This window comes from Podarcis erhardii, assembly GCF_964252035.2.
Source record: "Podarcis erhardii genome assembly, chromosome: 10".
NCBI classification, from domain to species: domain Eukaryota; kingdom Metazoa; phylum Chordata; class Lepidosauria; order Squamata; family Lacertidae; genus Podarcis; species Podarcis erhardii.
This window is the reverse complement of record NC_138500.1, coordinates 37,492,241-37,516,263: the sequence shown is the minus strand read 5'-3', so window position 1 is coordinate 37,516,263 and position 24,023 is coordinate 37,492,241. Positions and strand designations below refer to the sequence as shown.

The 24,023-nt window shown below is 42.8% G+C and overlaps 2 long non-coding RNA genes across 8 annotated transcripts in view; one reads left to right on the top strand and one right to left on the bottom strand.

The window, feature by feature from the left end:
- Positions 1 to 5,566, bottom strand: part of LOC309351003 — a 124,904-nt gene extending 119,338 nt beyond the window's left edge. For 4 of the 7 annotated variants that reach the window (XR_014160615.1, XR_014160617.1, XR_014160618.1 and 1 more), the window contains exons 1-3: positions 5,372 to 5,566; positions 4,687 to 4,748; positions 4,095 to 4,302 (exon numbers count right to left, since the gene is read on the bottom strand). This is a non-coding gene — a long non-coding RNA (uncharacterized lncRNA). Of the gene's footprint in view, positions 1 to 4,094; positions 4,340 to 4,686; positions 4,749 to 5,371 lie in introns of all 7 variants that reach the window. The other 3 variants (XR_014160619.1, XR_014160620.1, XR_014160616.1) reach the window with 2 other exon arrangements.
- Positions 145 to 13,098, top strand: LOC309351030. The gene is made up of 3 exons (XR_014160667.1): positions 145 to 207; positions 11,743 to 11,867; positions 12,746 to 13,098. It is a non-coding gene; the product is annotated as an uncharacterized lncRNA (long non-coding RNA).
- Positions 13,099 to 24,023: the final 10,925 nt, after the last annotated feature.

Here is a 24,023-nt window from a genome sequence, read left to right as displayed (position 1 = left end):
GACGCAGATCAATGTAAATCCTGTTTACATGTGACTGCTTATTTTAAAATAATAAAAATTCAGCCTTCCTTCCCACACTCAGCAGCACACAGTCCCTCCCAGGTGTAGCAGGTTCATGCAAGTCCTTAGCAATGAGATTTAACAGTACAATCCAGTACATGCCTATTCAGAAGTAAGTCTCATTGAGCGCAATGTGCTTACTCCCAGGTAAGTGGTCCCAGGACAGAAGGACAGAAGGCTTCATTGTTCAAGAGTTTTTGGTTTGCTTTGAGGTCAGAGGGAGGGGGAGGGGTCTTTGAGGAAGCCTAATAAATACTATCACAGTGAAGTATCTGCCACACAGCTTGAAATCTATTTACTAAATTGATCTGCCAAACTTGTTTCACTAGTTTTCCCTGACAGAATTGAATCTTGGGCAGGTGAAGCTCCTCTCAGGATATAACCCAAATCTAAATACTTCCAACCAAAAGGTACACTTTGAGGCAAGGATAAAAAATATGCTGCCCTCCATGTGTTGTTGGAGTACATTGCCCATCATCAATGGCCATTAGCCAAGCTGGCTGAGGTTGATGGAAGTTGTAATCGGACATCTGGATGGGACTATGACTGTTACAAATGACATATTCATGCATGACCATTTTTAACAGTGCTTTTGTGGAGTGTGCAAAATGCAGATCTGCTACTTGTGGTAAAGTGTTGCAGCTTCCATGAACCTGATTAGCTATAGATCACTCTGTTCCTGTGGATGGAACTATGCTGGTGTTAGACATCAGCATTAAACTCCTCCTACGCTGAAATAACCTGGAGGTATTTGAAGAGTGCATTTTCCTCCTTGGCTTTGATCTGCGGGGAGGGATAATCTTTGAAAAATATAATTTATGAATGAATGAGAAGGGAAAGAGTATGAAAGTGAATAATAAAGCCTCTATGTTTCAATAATAATAATTTGTCATAATGGAGCTTTAAAAAAAGAGATGGCTAAAATGCTCTAAAAGTGTTCCTGTACAAGTATTAATTTTTGTTCTTTTCTTTCTTTTTGGCTAAACATAGAAGCATTTCTTCAAACAGCTAGACATCTGGCCTTTACTATGTTCTCTCAGATCCCTTGAAATCTTATCTGGATTCATATAAGCAAAGAGCAATCTTTGAAGTCAATATGGCACATAAAAAGCTTCTAACATCAATAAAGCCATTCAGAAAGCAGTAAATGAATGAAGGAAAAAATTCACCCTGTCCCAACCCATTCACATACACACAAACATGCTTTTCCCACCAACGCTGCTAATTTTAAGAGTAGCTGTACCTCAGGTTACTTTACAAATGGGCTTGCAAAGTAAACTTAATAGAATTCACCACCAAAAATGGATGTTGGGTCACATTTCAGGTTGTTATTTAGAGCGACAAAATTATGGCAGAAGTTTTGAGAATGGGCAAAGGGGCAGCACCCTGTTCCTGGAGAACTCAGGGATCCAGGTCTGAGGGATCCACAGCAAAGAGGTGGACCCTTTCCTACATCACTTGAGCACTGCAGGCTTATGTGGTGATGGTAGCAGAGCTGTGATCAACAGCGGATAACTGGGATCCAGTGTTTTAATTTCTTCCAATCCCTCCCTAGGAGTGTCACCACAGAGCATTGTGGAGAAATTCAAATGGCAACTCCAAGCCACTCTACACAGGAGACCCAGAGCATCTTTAACTTCAGAAATGGGCCTTAATAGACCCAGACAGCTGTCTGAGAATGCAGTATGTCAAGACCAAGCCTGGAAAGATTCAACATAAGACAACAATGGTTCATAGGTGGAGGGCATTACTCACATAGCCAAAACAATTTATACAGCCTGTTCAACATCCTGCCCCTATCAGTCTAATACATAGATCTAAATTTCTAGTGTATATAAGACACCATGGTTAAAAACACATAGAGCCCATAGACATGATGTTTTAAAGGACAAGAGGGAAGTGTCTGACATAATAGCAAGACAAAATAATTCCTCCTTCTTTTGCCTTAACAGTAGAGGCTGTAAAATCTGGGAATAAGGAGGATAGAACCTGCCCAGTAAACATCCATTAATTTTACCCCATCTTTCAAGCTTTTCAAAAGCTCTTTCGAAAGTTCTAAACTCACACTTTTTTTTTCAACCGCCTTCCCTTAAAAACAGCATGGGATTGAGCCGCACTAAAGAGATGTATCTTCAAGCATTCATCTCCTCCTCTGTGGGGAGGGAATCCCACAACTGAGGGGCTGCCACAGAGAAGGCCAGTCAGAGCCCATCCCTCATTCCATTCCCCAGGGACCATCTCTAAACTCCCATCACAATGTTCCTTGTAAGCAAATGCCTCTAAATTACTACAATCACTACAGTTTTCAATGTGCTTTATGCTTCACATCATACATTGCCTTGATATTTTTGATGAGTTGGCATTATATAAATATTTTTTATAAATAAGTACCATATATATGGGACGCGGGTGGCGCTGTGGGTTAAACCACAGAGCCTAGGACTTGCCGATCAGAAGTTCGGTGGTTTGAACCCCCGCGACGGGGTGAGCTCCTGCCAACCTAGCAGTTCGAAAGCACGTCAAAGTGCAAGTAGATAAATAGATACCACTCCAGTGGAAAGGTAAACGGCGTTTCCGTGCACTGCTCTGGTTCACCAGAAGCGGCTTAGTCATGCTGGCCACATGACCCGGAAGCTGTCTGCAGACAAATGCCAGCTCCCTTGGCCAGTAAAGCGAGATGAGTGCTGCAACCCCGGAGTCGGTCACGACTGGACCTAACGGTCAGGGGTCCCTTTACATTTTTACCTTTACCGTATATATTATTATTATTATTATTTATTATTATTATCATTATAAAAATGGAAACAGGAAAAAAGTATGCTCTGGATCACATCCCAGTAGCTTTCTTGATGCCCTGCAGCTGTTCCCTGTGGCTGCTGTCAGCTGGAGCCCTTTCTTTGCCAATTCCCAGAATCTTAGAAGTGCCTATATTTGTTCTGTTGTACCATCGCAAGTATGGTTATCCCTGTGCTCTAGTGAAGATTTGTAGGTGCTAATACAATTCTGACAAAGCTCAAATTTCAGAATTGTTTTTGCTAGGGATAGCTTACACCCAAAAGGCAGAAGCAGCGATGGACTGCCAGTGGCTGCATGACCCCATAGACACCAATAATTTCATCATAAAGTAATTCTCTTTTCAGGTGCTACCCACCCTCCCCACTTTTTATGCCCTTGCTTTATCGAAGATTAGCAGGATTTATTTTTATCATTCTAGTTTCAACGCGCAAGAAGGGCTCTTGTGAAAATCTAACATGAACTAACATTGGAGAGCAGAAACTGAAGCCACCGATTTCTTTTTTAAAAAAAGATCTGGCCTGAGCAGGAAAAGGGTGAAAAACAGAGCTGTTCAAATGTCGCAATATCATGTGATCTCTTATCTTTTTAGAGTTTGGTGCGGATGTTTTCCCTAACCAGCTTTGTCACATTGCTTCTAGGAAGGTCTCTGTGCTACTTACAGCTGTGCGGCATGCAAAAAATCAGCCTAAACTATCCTGTGTATGCATTAACGTCTGCAGGGGAAGTCCCAATAGCTTAATTCTTTGGTTCTTAAATAAGATGGTACTTCCTGTCAGTTACACACCCCTTTGACAACCCTACTCCTGAGGTACTCCAAGTAACAGACCTAGGGGATCGCCACGCCCCTCTTAACTGGTTTGGGAGTCTTCTCTTTTTGTGGAAGAATCTCTCCCCTGCTGACTGGAATGAGACCTAAGTAGACTGTATCTTTCCAGCTTCTACCTCTCCTGGCTCAACCTCAGCCTCCCAGTTAATTCCTTACTCTTAGAGGATGCCACACACTGTCCTAAGCGTAGAGACTCCTTTCTCTAGCTTGTGAGCGGATGTTTCCACCCAGAACCAACTCTCCCAACCTCTATCCCAACTCTCAAAATCCTCTTCTTTTCAACTCCCCCTCCTGGAACCCCAGTCAATCAGAAGTTGGCATTCGTTAACCATTTGCTGGCAGGGAAAAAGAAAAAGAAAACACTTGGGGACCCAACCTGCCCAGCAAAAAGAAACTTTTCTGTCACACTTACCTGTATGGGGCAGGCTAGTGGCAAGGTTGAGGCCACGTGGTTGACTTGCCAGGAGTTCCATGGCCAATCTGGTGCTCCATCATTCTCATAAATGCTTCTGGGTTAGGCTTGCTTGCCACTGGTCTTGAGAAATTATGGAGATCTGCTGATGCTGGCCACCTGCTTTTTTGCCTTCACAGGAGGCATTGGCCTTGACCACATTTGAAACCTCCCAGTCACACCCATAAGTATTAGCCAGTCAACATCTATGAACCACACCAATGGCCACATTCACTGATTTCCCCCTTTTCATTCATTCACATTTGTGCCTCAGCTTCAACCCACAAATAACCACTGGCTTCTGAAGGTGAATTTCAACCAGCCTCCATCCACAAACATCAGCCTGCTTCAGCCTTACAAACACCCATGGACTTCCGAACGTGAAGTCCACTAGTTTCTGCCCACCATTTGTCAGCTTCCGCTAGGCCCATCACTAGATATAGATATAAGCCAACTTCTGACAATGGATATCAACCACAATCAAGCCACTATCCCTCTCAGAAAGTGAATTTGCCTTACTGTCACTCTGTAGCCACCACAGTGAGTAGATCACCTCTGTCCATTTGCCAATGTGCCACTTCCAAGTGGAGGACTGGGAAATGCTGGATCTTGCAGCTGTTGGGAAAGAGAAAAAGGCCCACCTTTATATCCACTCAGCTGCCATGTACTTTGTGATGTCACAAGTAATCCTTAACCAACAGCAACAGCTGGGGGTGTACCATCATCATCTCCTCAGGCCTCACACTTGTGCGTGCACCTCAGCAGTGATTTGCTTGTGGGCTTGCTTGTTTTTTAAAAAATACTTATAGACAAATGTCTTTCGGCCAACTTGTTTAGGGCTTTGTGAATTAAAATAAGAACCTTGAACCTGGCCAAGCAGAAAATCAGCAAGCAGTATCAAATGACTGTATTGGGGGACTCTGCTTGTAGAAATGTGTGTGAGAGGCAAAACTATACGAAAGGTGTATATTAGAAGAAATGTACACTAAAATGCTGGCACGTTTTTGTGAGGACTTTAAACAAAAATAATACTGTGATGAACTAAACTTAAGACTGGAAAAATTAAAAACTGAGAGAAACCAAAATTGACAAATGTCACTGGAGAGCAACAGCAGGAGAGAGCTATAGTGCATGTTCTGTCATGCTAGCAGACCTCCCATGGGTATCTGGTTGGCCTCGGTGGGAACTGAATAGTGAACTAAATTCGCTTTGGTCTGATCTAGAAAGGCTCTTCTTACCTTTTTATCTGCAGAGACCAACTTCTGCTCTCTCTGGGTGTATTTCTGAAACTAGCATGGTGTCCATTCAACTGCCATTTTAACTGACTGGTCAGCTCAAGCGAGATATGTTTGCTCACTAAAAATTATTGTCTACAATTTCTCTCGATTTATGAAAATGCATGGGAAATGTGCAGGTATGCAAAATATATAGTCCAGTACTGGGTGAAGGGAAGAAAGAAAAAATAAATGAGGTTTCATCAGCCTCCAGCCTATAGTTTTCACAGTGTATTATGTCACAACGGTGCTGACATCAAGGTGGGAATTGCATGCAGTGCTTGCAAAATATCACTAAAAATGATCAGAGAAGATGCTCTCATCCTAGTAACCTACGTGCAATAATTACACCACACATGCATGAATCTTGAGACCAAATTCATTATTCTTATTGCACCCTCTGCTGACTGGTTCCTTGAACAGCTTTAAGCAACTGATTCTTAACCAAGATATAGTGTGGAGCTGAGAGTTAACATCAAGAGAAATCCAACTGATGATCATGTTCGTTGTGTTAGGTGAGGATAGGGTGAGAAGCAATGTGTTTAAATTATAAGACTGGTAGGTTTGGGTTTGATGTTAAATATTAAATACAAGGTCCCTATGATTGTCGTGGAAGTTTCTTTCCTTGAAGGTTTTCATCCTTGAAGGATGAGGAACCATTGCTTGGAGTATCTTAGGCACCAGGCTTCAAGGCGTTCATTCGCAGATGGGCCTGTAGCCTCCTGCTCCGAAACACACCACCACTACCCCATTTCATAGATCTATGGGTCTTTCTACATTTTGCATAAACTGAAATGGTGGGCATTCACTCTGTTTGTAATCCTGACTTGGCACACAGATGGTAAATCTAAGGAGATATATAACATGCACATGCTGGACGTTGCCAGCTGAGAATGGTCTACCGTTTTCATAACTTTTGGCATTTTCCATATACTGACACAGCTCACTTTCACAGTTTGGCTCTTCAGCCCCACCAGATCCTGAAATCCTACACAGGCATCCAGCATCACCAGGGGACTCTTCTCCCAGTGCATAAAATGCTGCCATTTTCCGTCAGCTGAAAGGAGCAGCCCTTCACAAAACAACCTGGCTGGCCTTACAACAGCTGTAAATTTATTATCAGAATACATGACTCTTGCCTGAATTATACTGCAAAGCCTGTCTGCACAGCAGGGCAGGAAAGCACCAAATGAGCATCGTTTTGTGTTGTTGTTTTTATTATTGCTGCTGGAACAAAGTAACCGGGTTGACAGGAGATGTGTTTGTTGGCAAGAAGGCCATGACATTTTGAAAACCGCAGGGACCATCCTGCCTCACCAAACACCAAGCATATGCAAAGAAAATGCATGCGGCCGTGGTAGAAAGGCACATCTATTGTCTTGCTAGCAGGCAGCGCCAGAATGGAGAGCATCCCAGAAATGACATACAAAACTATTTGAGAAAGTGCTTGCCAACGCTGAAAGAAAAGGAAGCAGCACAATGGTAGCTGAGGAAGAAGCAGCTGGGCGTCGCAGCACCAGCCTGCATATTTCAGTTTGTATTATCCGCACTGTTTCATACAGTAAAAGAGGTCTTCCAAGGGGAATCTTTTATTTATTCACCAAACAATCTAACATTCTGCTTCCTTCATCAGTTGATCTGTACCAAGGTTGATGAATCCGTGGCCCTGCAGGTGTTACTGGGCTTCAACTTCCAGTCAGCATGGCCAATGGTCAGGGATGATGGGAGCTGGAGTCTAACAACATCTGAAGGCCAAGGTTTTCCATTCCTGAGCTGTATGAAATATCTGTGTGTGTCTTATCTATATACCCATCTCAAAGCATTGACAGCAATTAATTCATTTTTAAGTGCATTTGCATCCTGGAACTTCTAGTCGTTCAGCTGTCATCTGTGCCCATGCTGTTAAGGTACGTCCATCTTACCACTTACTCTACATCCAGTTTTCTAATCAGGCTGAAGCTGGTTTGAAAATGCAGGAAAGGTCAGGTTGGGGTGGGAAAGGGCACCAAGCGGTGGCAGACCTGCACCATGCTAGATTGGAGGGCAGTGGCTGAGGAGGACCACAAGCAAGAGGGAGGGAGGGAGGGAGGGAGAGGAGGTCACTCCTTCCTCCTCCTCTCTATTGTCACTTTTGCCAGGCTGGGCTCCTCATCAGCCACACCAAAAGCTGTGCAACCGCCATTTTGGACTGGCTGAGCTTGAATACGAGAAAAAAAGGCATCCTGACTAAAGTCCAAATGGCACAGGGGAAACTTTTGTCCAAGACCAGGGCAATCCCATTTTTCTAGGGACGGGTGGCAATCCTGTACACGCTGTTCTGGTTTCCAAGCCATAGACTATTCATGACGCACTGCCCTCCTAATATTCAAAATCTTTAGTAAAGTAAGATAATACATAAATAACACTGTATGTGGATTCCATCCTCCCAACAAAAACAGTCAAGGAAGAAAGTAAACAAATTGCGTAGCCTGCCCCTTGGAAACAATGGACACCGTGCAAGCAGTGATCAAAGGCAATGCAGGCTCGGTTCCGTGCTCAAGGTCACATCAGCTTCAGTTTTTTCCAGGTTCTGTTTGTAAATGCTTAATTGAAATTGCCCCTCAACTTAGTCTGAATGACCCATAAAGCTTTGTCATGCCAGAGCATCCAGCCATTTGGGAAGACCTAGTGAAAACCTTTTTGGTAGATTCACTTGCTAGACAACAGGCTTAATTTCTCTGTTTAATTTGGTCTGGCCCAGTAAGTCACTGAATACAGGCATCAAATAGTTGGATTGCCAACACTGCATGCAAATACGTTAGAATAAAGGCTGCAGTCCTGGACTAACCAGGACTAACCAGTTCCCTAGACCAGGTAGATGGGACCCCCTATTGTCTATGCTGTAGTAACCTCTAGAGTGGAATCTACACACAAATTTAAAAAATGCTGTGAAAATGCTTTTTTAAAAAAACGTTTTGAGAAATACCTTGAATTTTGCATAGCTCGCTTTCGCCATCTAGTGTCACATTTGTATATTACACTTTATAACACATTTTAAGCGTTTTATTTGCAGCTGTGTAGGGACGTGGGTGGCGCTGTGGTTTAAACCACAGAGCCTAGGACTTGCTGATCAGAAGGTTGGCAGTTCGAATCCCCATGACGGGGTGAGCTCCGTTGCTCGGTCCCAGCTCCTGCCAACCTAGCAGTTCAAAAGCACGTCAAAGTGCAAGTAGATAAATAGGTACCACTCCAGCGGGAAGGTAAATGGCGTTTCCGTGCACTGCTCTAGTTTGCCAGAAACGGCTTAGTCATGCTGGCCACATGACCCGGAAGCTGTACACCGGCTCCCTTGGCCAATAAAGCAAGCTGAGTGCCGCAACACCAGAGTCGGCCATAACTGGACCTAATGGTCAGGGGTCCCTTTACCTTTACCTTGCAGCTGTGTAGCTGAATCCTAGGTTAAAGGAGGAGGAGGATATAATTAAATTTATATACCCCTTCATCAAAAAATCTCAGGGCAGTTCACAAGATAAAAAATACAAGATGAAAACACAAATAAGTATTTAAAGCAAAAATAAGAAAACAATAGCCACCTCCCTGTCCATAAATACATTTAAAAGCCTGTAGGATATTAATCAGCAAAAGGCTTTGTTGAAGAGGAATGTTTTCACCTGGCGCCTAAAGATATATAACAAAGGTGCCAGGCATAACTTCCTGCGGGGAATGTCCCACAAGTGGGGAGCCATAGCAGAAGAGACACTTTCTTATGTTGCTGCCCTCTGGGCCTCTAGCAGAGGATGCACACAAAAGAAGTGCCTCAGATGATGATTGCAGGGTCTGGGTCAGTTTACATGAGGAGATGCAGTCTTTGAGATGATGGGGGTGGGGGTGGGGGTGATGATTACAGTGGTACCTCAGTTTTCAAGTGTCTCAGAAGCCGAAAGTTTCAGTTTTCGAACACTGAAAACCCGGAAGTACTGTAATTACTTCCATTTTTGAATGCACCTTGGAAGTCGAACGGCTTCCGCTGCATTTTTATCCCAATTTTTTCCACTGACTTTGCAGACCGCCCTTTGCACCTCGGTTGTCAAACGTTTTGGAAGTCAAACGGCCTTCCGGAATGGATTACATTCGACAATCGAGGTACCACTGTACTATTATTATTATTATTATTACTATTATTATTATTACCTGTCCACCTGGCAGTCCTGAGGCACTGAATGCATTATACATCAAATTCAGCACTTTGAATTGGGCTCAGAAACTAATTGGTGGCCAGTGCATTTGGGCCAGGACTATATGCTCAAACTGTCTTGCCTCAGTAACCAACTTGGCTACTGAATTCTGCACCAGCTGAAGTGAGCTTCATAGCTGAGTAGGAATTCGAACTCTGATCTCTCAGTAAGGTAAAGGTAAAGGTACCCCTGACCATTAGGTCCTGTTACAGACGATTCTGGGGTTGCGGCGTTCATCTCACTCTATAGGCCGAGGGAGCTGGCATTTGTCCGCAGACAGCCTTCGGATCATGTGGCCAGCATGACTAAGCCACTTCTGGTGAACCAGAGCAGTGCACAGAAATGCCATTTACCTTCCCGCTGGAGCAGTACCTATTTATCTACTTGCACTTTGACGTGCTTTTGAACTGCTAGGTTGGCAGGAGCAGGGACCGAGCAACGGGAGCTCACCGCGTTGCGGCAGAACTATACAAAAGTATACTGGCTCTCTTCTCTTGGTCATTAGTTATCTGTATTTTATTTAAATTAAGACATATAATATTTCCTCTAGAGATGAATTTTTCTTGGCATCTGATATATTACTTGGGGGCACTTCTCAGCTGCTTGTCATAATACATATTTCAAGGCAGATTTGTGATCTAATACCTTTTCTTGAGGATTGGTGTTAGTATATAATACTCTGCGCCATGTATCTAAAAAGAAATAGGCAATGTCAGTAGGAGTCAGTAAATGATTTGTTGCCATTATAGTTATAACTGATTTTAGATGTATAAAATGTCCCTTCTGTGCCGTGCCCTGTGCTGCTTTTCACAAAGGCACAGAGTATTTTGTTCCATGTGTTTTAATGCATCTGCCTTTGCAAAGCTAATGCAGTACTAGAAATTGCTTTCTGTGGCAATTCATGTTTTATTGATACAGTGCACATAAAAGTAATCTTAAATATTTCAATGCAGTCAAGAGGTTAGGTAAAGAAAGGAAGTACCATCCTCCACCCTTGGAATTTTCTCAACTTTCATTCCAGATTATGATTTTCTCCCCAGAAAAGATGAAAATGTCTTTGTTATGAGTTGTAATGTAGGAATCATTTCTTCCTAAATGGCTGTGTGTGTGTGTGCATTTCTTGTAATGAGTAAGTATTTGGTATCTACATGGTTACTGGAGCTTACTGGAAACAGTACAGTCCAGTGAATTAAGTGTTGGGTATGGTTATGGAAAACATGAGCTCAAATTACAGTTATAGGTTTGTTGCCTTTGGGCAGGAATACAAGTTGACTGCAATTCCAAATTCTGTGGCTGGCACAATCAAATTCACAAGGTTTGCTGCAAATGGATGGTAAAAATAACAAATCTAAATCAGGTCCCATAGAGACCTTCTCTGGTGCCTGTGAGGCACTTCTACCGTGTGTGTGTGTGTGTGTGTGTGTGTGTGTGTACGCACGTGTATATAATTTATTGGATTTATATACCGCCCTTCATCAGAAGATCTCAGAGTGGTTCACAAGATAAAAATACAAGATAAATGGTGAGGTGGAGGGGTGTGATGAACAAACAGGTTGCATGCTTCTGGAGGAAAGCTCAAGAAGATAGAGGGTTTGGGGTGAACCTGAGAGAGAAAGTTTGGAATTGGGGGTCCTGGGAGAGCAAATGGGTGTGGGAAAGGAGAGAGAGGGGGGGGGGGAGGGAGGGAGGGGGAGAGAGAGAGAGAGAGAGAGAGAGAGAGAGAGAGAGAGAGAGAGAGTGAGTTTGGGATGAGTTGGTTAGCCGAAATAAGTGGTTTGAGAGGTAATTGTACAGGAATTGATTTGAAAGCTGGATCTGGGTGACAGATTAATTTGGATTTGACCGTCCCATTAACTGCTCTATCTAGTTCAGTATTGCCAATGTTGATTAGCTCTCCAGAGTTTCAGGCAGGGGGCATTGGCAATACTGAACTAGCAGTGGCTCTGACACAATATAAGGCAACTTCCTTAGCAGTGGGTGGGGCCTGATTTTAGCATCAGTAAGATTTCCCAGATATGGAGAGCCTTCCCTATCTTATTCCACGCCCCACGCCACACAATGGCCAATTATCTCATCTCTTTTCCTCCCCACTCATCTCTAATATTGTGAACTGGGATGCAGGACAAGTGCTTTGGATGATGAATTGTTGGAAGTCACGCCAGGAGGGGACCCAGCTACCTTCACCTGTTTACCACTTTTCATGTCAAAACAATCTCTGTCCATTCTGCAATTCAAAGGGACAAATGGTAAGCAATGCAATGGCCATTGTTACATCTCGTTTATCCCTAAAGAAAGCAGGATATTCCAATAGCTGTTAAGGTGTAAAATAAGAGGGAATGAAGAACAATTCAGAGTCTTTTCACATATGCTTGTCATACATCACCTTTCTTGTCACTTGGCCAATGTTGTTTGAACATAAGGGAGAGGAAGTCACACCGATGGAGTTCTGCCTATGATGGTGGAGGGATGGCATGACTGGCTTGCCGCAGGAGAACAGCAAACCCTGAGCAAAAGCCTGGTCCACAGACTCTGCCCCGAGATATACAAACAGAAACTTAGAAACTCATATACAATCCAGCAAGTTCTGCCTTTATGCAGGCCATGTTTGTTAACATAAATGCACTACACCAGATTGGCTGTGTGGCAATTCTGTTTACTTTTCCTTATGGTTATACCCTCTGGTATAAACACATCTATTTCATATTACAGATATTTCCATATGCCTTGTGGAGTTCTATAACCACAGATACGTTTGCAGGATTTCACAGTTTTCTTGTCATTTGAAAAACACTGTTAGTAATCATAAACTTTCAAACAGGGAGGCCTAGCAACTCCTTAGAAAGGATCTTGCCTCTAAGGATACAGGTCACTTCTTGGTTCACATGGAGAAGCTGTTTTCAACGGAGCCCAGTGACAGACGTGTATGGCTGTATTGAGGCAGCACCGGGTGTTGAATTTTTGCACCCGGGGCAACTGCCACTGTGCACACAAAGCCATGCTATGCCACTGTGGGCAGGGCCAGAGACAAAAAAGTGCAGAGCAACAGAAGCACAATTTACCTTTGTTCACAAGGCTAGTTTCCTCTCCCTCTCTCTCCATCTCTCTCTCTTTCTCCTCCATCTAGACAAGCAAGAGGCATGATCAGCGTTCAAATATACATTTATAGCCCCGCCAAAAAAACCCAGCTGAGGTGTGAGGCAAGAGTCCATGAGGGACGTGCTGTGGATAGCTACATGGGCCAGCTGAAGAGAGCTAAAGAGCTGCTTTTGGTTCCTGGGCTTGAAGGTCCCCACCACCACCACCACGAAAGAAATTATAACCAGCAATGGAAGATCAGTCTTGGCAGGTCTTGGGAAATGAAGACAGGATACTGCCAAGGTGCCTGGCGAAGAAATGACAAATGGGGGCAGGGTGGTGTCAAAAAAGAGAGAAGAAACTGTTATATATTGAAGTTATCACCCTGACCAGCAGGGGTATCATGTACAGTGGTACCTCGGGTTAAGTACTTAATTCGTTCTGGAGGTCCGTACTTAACCTGAAACTGTTCTTAACCTGAAGCACCACTTTAGCTAATGGGGCCTCCTGCTGCTGCCGCTCTGCCAGAGCACAATTTCTGTTCTCATCCTGAAGCAAAGTTCTTAACCTGAAGCAATATTTCTGGGTTAACAGAGTCTGTAACTTGAAGCGTATGTAACCCAAGGTACCTCTGTATATAGTTTTCACTCAGGTCCACATGAGTTAATTTAGGCGGGAAACCCTGGGTTGTTGTTGTTACAATGTTGACAGCCGGCTGCCTATGAAAGCAAGGCCGGCTGAGCTGTTTGCTGTTCAGTTCAGTTCCAGCTTACTATAAAGAACCACTTGGAGAAATCTCTGTGTCGTCTGCTTTGTCAATCTACTACTTAATAGAAACTTATCATCTGCCACCTCATCAGCACAGTAACCTTCAACCGCAGCCAAAGCCTCAGAATTTCTACAGGACCCCAAAGAGCATTCTGATCTTCAAGGGCTGTTTTTTTCCTTCGCCCCTGTGAAATTGCCCCTCCCCCACAAAAAAACATGAGCCACGTACATCAGGCCAGCATTAAATGCAACTGTGTGACTCACCACCTCCTTGTCAAACAGATCTCCTTGATCCACCTTTTGCTTTTGCTCCTCTTCCCTTGCCTGCCTTGTTGTGTTGCTTTTCCTTTGTAAGCCTGAGGGAAGAGGCAGGCTAGTTCTGTTTTTTTCACTGATGTGAGCCACTTTGAGAGACAATATTCGTCTGAAGAGTGAGATAAAGAAATAGACTGGTTGAATATTCCGCATCATTTCTTTAGAGAGCACGATGCATTCTAAGTCATAGAATCATAGAATCATAGAATCAGAGAGTTGAAGCTCAATTCTAGAATTTAGCTTCTTTCTGTTTATGGTTATTTTGCTTGTTTTTGGTGGTTGCATATGGAAACACAAACATATCCAGTTATTCTCTCATGCTTTGCTTCTACTACATAAGCTTCACCTTAATTATTCACATTCATATCTAGAGGGAAAGAGGGAGGCTTTTTATGGCTTTGCAACGGCCAAGTTTCCTCAAGTTAGATTGTGTTGTGAGCCAATAATAAGCAGCTAGAAAGAACTGTAAATCTCAAGTGCCACCAAGATCACCCACAAAGCAAGTCTTATATTTTAATATGTGTACAGCCCTTGAAACATTCTTGGCGCTTTTAAAATATTTATTAAGCACATTATCTGGAAGTGCATGAGGCCACCAGCTTGCTGAAGATATAAGCAGGACTAGGTCTGGTCATCGCCTGGTAGAGTGACTGCTTAGAAACCACAAGAGCTTGGAAAGAACTAGTTCAGTTTAACTACATTCACTGAATGAGATTTTTAAAAATCTCCAAACTGCACCTGAAAATGGTTCCCATAATTGCCGAGTGAACTGAATGTGAATTAATTTCATTTGGGGCTAGAACCTTGAACAATTTCTCATTCATCTTCAAGGTCTTTCTCATACATGTGTTTAAGAAAGACTACCATATTTTTCACCTACAGATAGGTAGCCGTGTTGGTCTGCCATAGTCAAAACAAAACAAATTCCTTCCAGTAGCACCTTAAAGACCAACTAAGTCAGTTCTTGGTATGAGCTTTCGTGTGCATGCACACTTCTTCAGATACCAAGTAGCACCTTAAAGACCAACTAAGTCAGTTCTTGGTATGAGCTTTCGTGTGCATGCACACTTCTTCAGATATTTTTCACCGTATAGGACGCACCTAGGTTTTTTTGGGAGAAATAAAGGGGGGGAATTATTTCCCCCCCAGCCGCGGATATCTGCCCGAAGCGTGGGGCACTCTGCTTCAGCGCGCCCCGCGTTCCAGGCAAGCAGGCTGCTATCCGCACCCTAGGGAGCCCAGCGGGAGTTCCCACCGGGCCCCCTAGGCTGTGGATAGCTTCCTGAAGTGTGGAGAGCAAGAGGGGTTGGTGCGCACCGACCCCTCTCATTCTCCACGCTTCAGCGAAAGCCTGCATTCACCCCATGTGATGCACACAGATTTCCCCTTCATTTTTGGAGGGGGAAAAGTGTGTCCTATAGGGCGAAAAATACGGTATTTCACACTTTAAGCTTGAAGATTATGATTGTAGGAGTTAATAAATTAAATGACTCACATTCCACTGCATGCATGTTTACTTAGTCTTCTTAAGTGTATTTTATGCTTCAGCACAGCAGCTTGTAACATTTTCAGTGCTGGGGGGAAATGTGCCAAAGGATCATTTGAATGAACTTGAATTGAACCGAGGACCAAAAGTGAAACAAACTGGTTTGGTTTTGTAAAGGGACAAACTTGGCCTGGAATTAGTTGCTTTATAATTGGACTTTCCAAGTTCTGAGAACTACACATCTCCTGCCTTTGGTTCCATGAAGCAAGAAACGTGGGACTAAACATAAGAAAAACCGAATAGCTAATAAATAAATGATAATGGTTAGTAGTAATATGGATGTGCTACAATAAGAGACGAAGAGAGTTCTGTGGCCTAGAAAGCTTCTTCCCACCCACTGGTTGATAAGTAGATTGCCTTCCTGCCTCAGGCAGCTTTTGGATGACATCCACTGTCAAACAAAAGAATTGTTTGGCACTAGAATCTGACCAGGCCTCCACTCCTCGTGTGGTTTATAATCTCATATGGAGCTTTTCATTAAAATATGCCGGAAAAAACTTTCTTCCTTATTCCATATGTCACATTGGAACAAAACCTCCAGTACCCTGTAAGGCAGCAAAGCTAACAGCATCCCATTAATACAGGAAGTGCCATCTTCCCTCCCCCCCCCCATGCAATTATACTGAGTTTGTTGAGGCATTAACTTGAGAAGGATTTCAATCAGGTATGCATCCCCAACACTCACCCCAAGTTGGGCACAATTTGGCTTTGGAGGCACTTTAGAAAAGAGACTGGAAAAAAGCAGTTAATATGAGATTTATTTTAAACTGGAATTTACTTGTGATTTATTATTTATTTTTTTACTATTCTGCATTTTCTCTCTCTCTCTCTCTCTCTCTCTCTCTCTCTCACACACACACACACACACACACACACACACACACACACACAAAACCATGGATGAATTTCATTTCTGGACAAAATGTTGTGCATAATGACAAAAGCATCTGAGTTCCTTAAATATCTATTTCCGTATGCTTTGAGCATTATACTAAGAAAAAATAGGGCAGCACCACTGAAAAATACATGACTGTTTAAACTTTTAAATGAATGTACACTTGGAAGCTTTTCCATAGTATGCAAAGAAGTGATGGACTATGGGTTTTTCAGAACATTCTGAGACATTTCAATCAAGAATAGACATTGAAAATAAAGTGGCAATTATTCATGGATTGGGAAGGAGAATGAAACCTAATGAAGAGAGTTGCAGTGTAGCAAGTAGATGCCACACTTTTTACCTTCCAATCTACCCCATGTGCTGTAGTCAGCAAAACTTTACTCAGAGTAGGCCTGTTGAACTTAATGGTCCTCACTTTGTTAATTCAAGTCGGTCTGCTGTAAGTAAAACTTAACTGAATACCACCCCACACATTTAAAGCACGTGGAATTCTAATTTTCCATTAGTGAGAGCAATACTTCTTGCCTGATATCCCCTCTTCTTCCCTAATGTGTCATTCTGGGGTTTCTTCTGACCTTCCCCTGAGCTAATTTTAGGGGCAGAGTGCTCAACAGGAGAGAAGAGAGCAAAAGTGCTGTCTCCCACTAGTGCAACTATTTATTTGGGGAAGTCCATTTACGCCCCCTCCACCTCTCAAACACTTTGTGCCAACAGATTCTCACCATGGCAATCTTCCTCGCTCTTGTGGAAGAAGATGTGAGTGTGTTGGTGCGCATTTAAAGTTACAAGTCCCCAACCAAACACTCTGCCAGTTAATGAGCCTTGGATCCAAGAACTGGCATGCTCTTCTCCGCTCACCAAGACGTGTAATTAAGACTGCAGTTGGTCGGCAAGTTACTGCTTGTACCGCAGTGCATTCACGCAATCCACAGAGCTTAGGTTGTTTCAATCAAACCCCCAACACACACACCACAGAAAACTTTATTACCCTCTTGGAGCCATAGAGCAGTATATAAAAGAGACATTGACTTTAAAGCCTGCTTTCTGTTACTTCAAAAGTTTGACAAGCCTTTTACTTACAAAAGGTTATGGTTAGCATACATGATAAAGTTGTTGATGTTGTTGACGTTGTTTACATTATCTGCAAGAGGCCATGAGTTATTACGGTTCTGTTCTGAGAAACTAAGCATCTTAAGTCAGTCAAACTGCACTCATGGCATCTAACTCTGCTACTAATCTACTGAAACTAGCATGTGGTTGCAAGAGCAAAAGTAAACAAGGCTTTGAAACCTTTGAAGATTTGTAATCAGAACTCTTGTATTCTTGGTAATTACCAGATAATGAGCAGTTAAGTGTTTATAACTACCTTATTTCTCTTACAGTCCTACAGTAATTGTGTGTTTATTGTGAAGGAACTAGGATAGGATATGCAATCATTTTATATACCTATAATCACCAGGACCCCCCATGTGGGAATAAGACAAGCAAAGGAAAGAAAGCTATTTTTAACACTGGAGACCATCCCTAGTGTCATCACTGCATGGGTCACCTTGGAGAACCATAAACCATCTTCCGGTATTTAGTCGTTCTAAGTCCTTCTGCCAACCTGCACCCTAGAAATAACAATGCCAGGCTGCGGGATTGGGAAAAAGCATAGTCGGAGGCTCCATTCGCACCATACATTTAAAGCACTATGATACCACCGAAAATAATCATGGCTTCCCCCAAAGAATTCTGAGAGATGTCGTTTGTTAAAGAGTTGTTAGGAAACCCCATTCTTTCCTCACAGAGCTATAATTATCAGTGTGGATTCCCTCACAGAGCTATAATTCTTCACAGGGAGCTGTGGGAATTGTAGCCCTGTGAAGGAAATAGGACACCCTTAACAAACCTCAGCTCCCATAATTCTTTGGGGAAAGTATCACTCTTCAAAGCGATATTGTAGTGCTTTAAATGTATGCTGTGAATGTGGCCTAAATGGATATCTGCCAAGTTGCCCTTGCCACATCTACATGGTTGCTTTAGCAAGAACATACCCAAGCAATGCATGTGTCTTGAGCACACCCAACCAACAAACAGCTAGTAGTTTAATACTTTATTGACAAAACACAAATTTACAGAAACTCCAGAGGGGCATTAAACACACACACATTTCTGGAGTCAGCTGACACCCCTCCCCAGGCTTATGCTTTGACATGGACTGTTTACTTCTGGGTTAGGGGAGATTCGAATTATTTTTCTGTTATCAAAGACAGTGGTACCTCAGGTTAAGAACTTAATTCATTCTGGAGGTCCGTTCTTAACCTGAAACTGTTCTTAACCTGAGGTACCACTTTAGCTAATGGGGTCTCCCGCTGCACCACCACTGTGCGATTTCTGTTCTCATCCTGAGGTAAAGTTCTTAACCCGCGGTACTATTTCTGGGTTAGCCGAGTCTGTAACCTGAAGCGTCTGTAACCTGAGGTACCACTGTAACATGGAAATGAACTCTATACATGTTCTATAGAACATTAGTTATCCAAAAGTGGCTTTGGTGTCATGTGAAAACTTAAATATAATACAGCAATTAACAGTTAGAGAAATTGAATAAACTGCTGTGCAAACACAGGTCTAGTGGGATACCACACAAGGCATCAATGCATTAAATGCATTTTGCAGTCTTTGAAAACACACCTATCAGGAAAGCGGCATGGAAGAGGGACCGACCAAGGCTTTGAAAGATGCTGTGCTGCCATCTGGTGGTCTTTAGATATGATGGCCCTTACATAATATTTACATTTATGACAAGCATCATTGTTTTAAGATGATTTGTTTTAGTTACAAGACGACAAATACCTGCAGAGTCTCTCCAAACAGAGACCACTCTGAGACAGGTAAAATGAACATGGATGTTCATGACTAATGATGCCTTCAACACCCTGAAAAAAGTAATTAATTAATTAAAAGAGCAGGATGCTGAGGTTACCTGCCAAATTCTATCAATGTACATTCCCGTAGCAATAAAGGTAAAGGTAAAGGTACCCCTGCCCATATGGGCCAGTCTTGACAGACTCTGGGGTTGGTGCGCCCATCTCACTCAAGAGGCCGGGGGCCAGCGCTGTCCGGAGACACTTCCGGGTCACGTGGCCAGCGTGACAAGCTGCATCTGGCGAGCTAGCTCAGCACACGGAACGCCGTTTACCTTCCTGCTAGTAAGCGGTCCCTATTTATCTACTTGCACCCGGGGGTGCTTTCAAACTGCTAGGTTGGCAGGCGCTGGGACCGAACGACGGGAGCGCACCCTGCCACGGGGATTAGCAATACAAACCTTAAAATAATTTCATAATAATGCCTCAACAATCTGAAGCATCAAAATATGTTAGTAATGAGGTTAGTCGTGTCACCTCTTAAGGGCGACTGTGACAATTCATAATAACAGAGGAAAAGAGATATTGGATGAAATGTAACAGTACAGCTGAGATTATCATAAACGCATCATAGGCTATTTGATAGTTCTTTGTTTCATTTAATTGCCCTGACTAGGATCAATCATGGAGAGAGTGGGCCCTCTATAACTTTTCCTTGGAAAATCCCACCTCCTCAAAAAAATGATTTAATTGCAGCAAATGGCATTTTTGTGAGCAAACAGTACCTTGAGGGGGCCTGTTTTTTTTTTTAAAAAAAATAATATTTATTACTTTTCCAACAGTTTAAACACTACAAAAAAGAACAATACAATACAACACATTAAACTAACAAAATAAAACAAAAACAATTTAAAACACATCAAACAATTTCAATATCTTATCTTTCATTCACTTATTTCAGTGACCTCCTCACACCTCCCTTTTTGTATTCCACTTCTATTAATTGTTTCAGCAATTCCTTTCCATCTTCCTCTGTTTTCTATCCTATAATTATCTTAACACATTCTAACCTTATTTTTTCCTTTAATACTCTATTAATCTATTTATACTTAATTCCTTATAACATTTCTACTAAAGCCATATAACTTCATTCCAACATTTTTCTAACATTCATTAATTTTACAGTATTTCCGTAAAAAATCTTTAAACTTTTTCCAGTCTTCTTCCACCGATTCTTCTCCTTGGTCTCGGATTCTGCCAGTCATTTCCGCCAGTTCCATATAGTCCATCAACTTCATCCTGGTGATCTTCTATCCGATGCTCTTGGCTCTTTTCCAAGTCCCTTCTGCAGATCTTCTTCGTATTTATACAAAAACTTTACTTTATCTTCTACTGATCTTATTTTTATTTTCCTTCCTTTGAAACTGAAGGATAGACCTTGGGGAAACTCCCACCTAAAGATGATTTTATTCCTTCTCAGCAGGGCAACAATATCTCCGTAGTTAGGCCTAAAATCCAAAAGATATTTCGGGACGTCTTTAAAAGTTTCCACTCTTGACTGTTGTACTTCTAGGTTCTTCTGGTAATGCCAACCCAAGATTCTATCTCTCTCTTCTTTAGTTCGAAGAGTGATCAAGCAGTCTCATATTCTATTCTTCTCTTTTTTCCCTCCTCTTCCAAGTCTGAAGGCCCTCACAATTCTAAACTCTTCTTGGCCCAAGTCCAAGTCCCAAAAGTCAGCAAATTCCTGTGTGAGAAAATCTGTCAAGCTTTCCTTCTCCAATTCAGGTAGGGCTCTGATCCTCAAATTTGTCTGTTTTTCTTTAAGTTCAATCATAGCAAGCGTCAACTTATGTTCATCAAATTGCCTCTGTAGGGCTGGGACTCTCTCTCGAGTTGTGTTACTTTGCATTCAGCAGCAACGGTTTTTTCTCCCTGGCTTCTTCCGCAGTCTGCCATATCAAAGTAGATTCCTGTATCAATTTCTGGATGGTTTCTGTATTGGTATTCACCTTTTGTCCCAGATTATTTATACTTTCTGTAATTAAGTCAATTTTAGTAGTTGCAGCATCCACTTTCACATTTATCGCATCTGTTTTCTTGTTAAGCTGTTCCAGTGAATCATTTATCTTATTTAATGTAACCGCTAAGGCCTCTTCTGTCGACATTCCTCTTGGTTTTGAGTGTACTGGTGCAAAAGCAGCAGCAGAAGTAGCAGGGAGGCCTGATGTTGAGCCTCTCCTGGGTTGCTGCCAAGTCCTCCCAGACCTTAATGTTTTTTTCAGCAGTTGACTGGTCTGTTTTTCCCTTTCCATTTGCCATAACACTCAAAAGATTCAAGGTCAGTCCCAGAGTCTCAGTTTTTTATCTTGCAGCTGGAAATTCCCCTAGCCCAGCTCTTGTAAAGCAACCAGTTTCAAAGACTTCCACTAGGGGGGTACAGTTTCTATTTCTATTAGTAATGTCCTCTTTTAAACACAGTTCACACAATCCAAAGTTAGTTTCAGTTTTCAGTTACTTTTACTCCTTTTTAGAAGCAGCTGGAAACAGTAGAAACAATGTATTTCTCTTATTTAACTAGCTGTCAATGAATGTTCTAAACGCTGTCAATGAACATTCCAAAAGACGTCAGTCCTGCTAGCAGCCCGTTTCCAGGGACAGAGCGGCGGTATTTTAGCTCTCTTCGCTCTCTCCTGCAGGCATACTCAGTCCACAACTCCCCCCCCCCTCTTCTCCTGCCTCCAAGGGGGGGGTTTAGTGTTCTTTACCAATGGAAATTTAATCTTTTACAAAGGGCTTTCCAAGACCTCAGTTTGCAGCCTCATTGCTTCAGTCTATTTACAAAAGGGGAAGGCGGACTTCCTGTGTTGAACCTCCCCGTTACGATACCAAATTAAACGTTTAAAAATCCAATTCTCCCGCTTCAGCTCTACTCACAGGTAATTACTTTAAAGTCAAATTGTCCACAAGAAAAAGTCAGCACTCTCCGGCAACAGCTATGCGGCTTCGCTCCGTGGAAGAAGCAGACAATTCGAAGGACCGTGCCGCTCACCCCACGTCACTCCGGACCCCCAAAACCGGGTTTCCCCGCTAGTAGGGGAGGCGCAAAGGGTGCCCGCCGAATCCCACACTCACAGGCTTCTCCCACCTGTGATTTTTAGCGGGTCTCCGTCTTCGCCGTGGTGGCCAGACCCAGATTCCCACGAGGCAAATTCCTCCCGATCAGAGGAATTCCGCCATTACCGGAGGCACCAACCCGGAAGTCCCGAGGGGGCCTGATTTTCAACCCTCTCACGACACTATGATTCTAATCCAGATTTTCACACACACCTCCAGAGCTCCTATTTTAAAAACAAGAGAGCAACATGTTTAATGCTCCATCAAAATTGGCTTTCATTTGTTTGTTTCTGCAGAACAATAATTCAATGCATCACTATTTGGGACCCACATATATACTGAATACCTCTCCCTTGACTCTCCCTCTTATCATGTGACCTCCAGTTTGACAGCCTTTTCTTGCACTAGTACATCTCCTCTCTCTTGTTGGCTTTGTGGGGGTTTGGAAAGCATTAAAAAAATGTTGGCACATGTTTCCGGTGAATTGTCTGTGAGAAAATGAAGTGCCATTGAGGAAGATGACGTCTCAATTTCTGACAAGACTTCCAGATATTCTTATGGAACCCTAAATAAATCTAAGAAACGCTTCCTCTCTCTTGCTTAATGTCGAATATAATCAAGAGTGGGTCTTCAAACTTTCCTCAGAAGCCCTTGCCTTGCCTTGCCCCCCCCCACACACACACACTGAAATGACTCTACACATGTGCACACACTCATACCAGTACCTAAAATATGATCCCTTGTCATTCCATACATAGAACAGGTGGAGTTATACATTGCAGACAGTAAATTTGTGGTCAATTTTCATGTAAAAAAAAAAAAAAATGTATTAACCGGCCAATCACATCGAATCAAACCACATCACATAGATTCCAAATTACAGTGCCGAATTTTTAAATTTTGTTGGGGGGTCCCATACTTCCAGATCCGAGGAGGGATTCTGATCTAATCATTACTTCTGCATTAATGTCCAAATCAGTCCAAATTAGTCCAAATAGATGTTCAAACAGTCCAAACACATATTCATAGTTCTTTCCAGTCTTATCTTGCTGTTTCCACATCACTTCTTAATCAAATATTTTCTCTTTGTCCTTTATGGTCTCTCCTGATAGTCTCCTTAAGCCGATATACACCGGTAATGCTCCTGCGTAGATTTCCCGTCGTGAACCTCCACAATTTTCAGACAATCAGTTCAACAATAACAACATTTATACCCCGCCCATCTGGCTGGGTTTCCCCAGCCACTCTGGGCCGCTCCCAACAGATTATTATTATTATTATTATTATTATTATTATTATTATAGCAATAAAACATCAAACATTGAAAACCTCCCTAAACAGGGCTGCCTTCAGATGTCTTCTAAAAGTCAGATAGTTGTTTATTTCCTTGACATCTGATGGGAGGGCGTTCCACAGGGCGGGCACCACCACCGAGAAGGCCCTCTGCCTGGTTCCCTGTAACCTCACTTCTCACAGTGAGGGAACCACCAGAAGGCCCTCAGCACTGGACATCGGTTTCTGGGCTGAATGATGGAGGTGGAGACGCTCCTTCAAGTATATAGGGCAGAGGACGTTTAGGGCTTTAAAGGTCAGCACCAACACTTTGAATTATGCTTGGAAATGTACTGGGAGCCATTGTAGGTCTTTCAGGACTGGTGTTATATGGTCTCGGTGGCCACTCCCAGTCACCATTCTAGCTGCTGCATTCTGGATTAGTTGTAGTTTCCGCATCACCTTCCAAGGTAGCCCCACATAGAGCGCATTGCAGTGGTCCCAGCAGGAGATAACCAGAGCATGCACCCTCTGGCGAGACAGTTCAAGACACCAGGACACATGG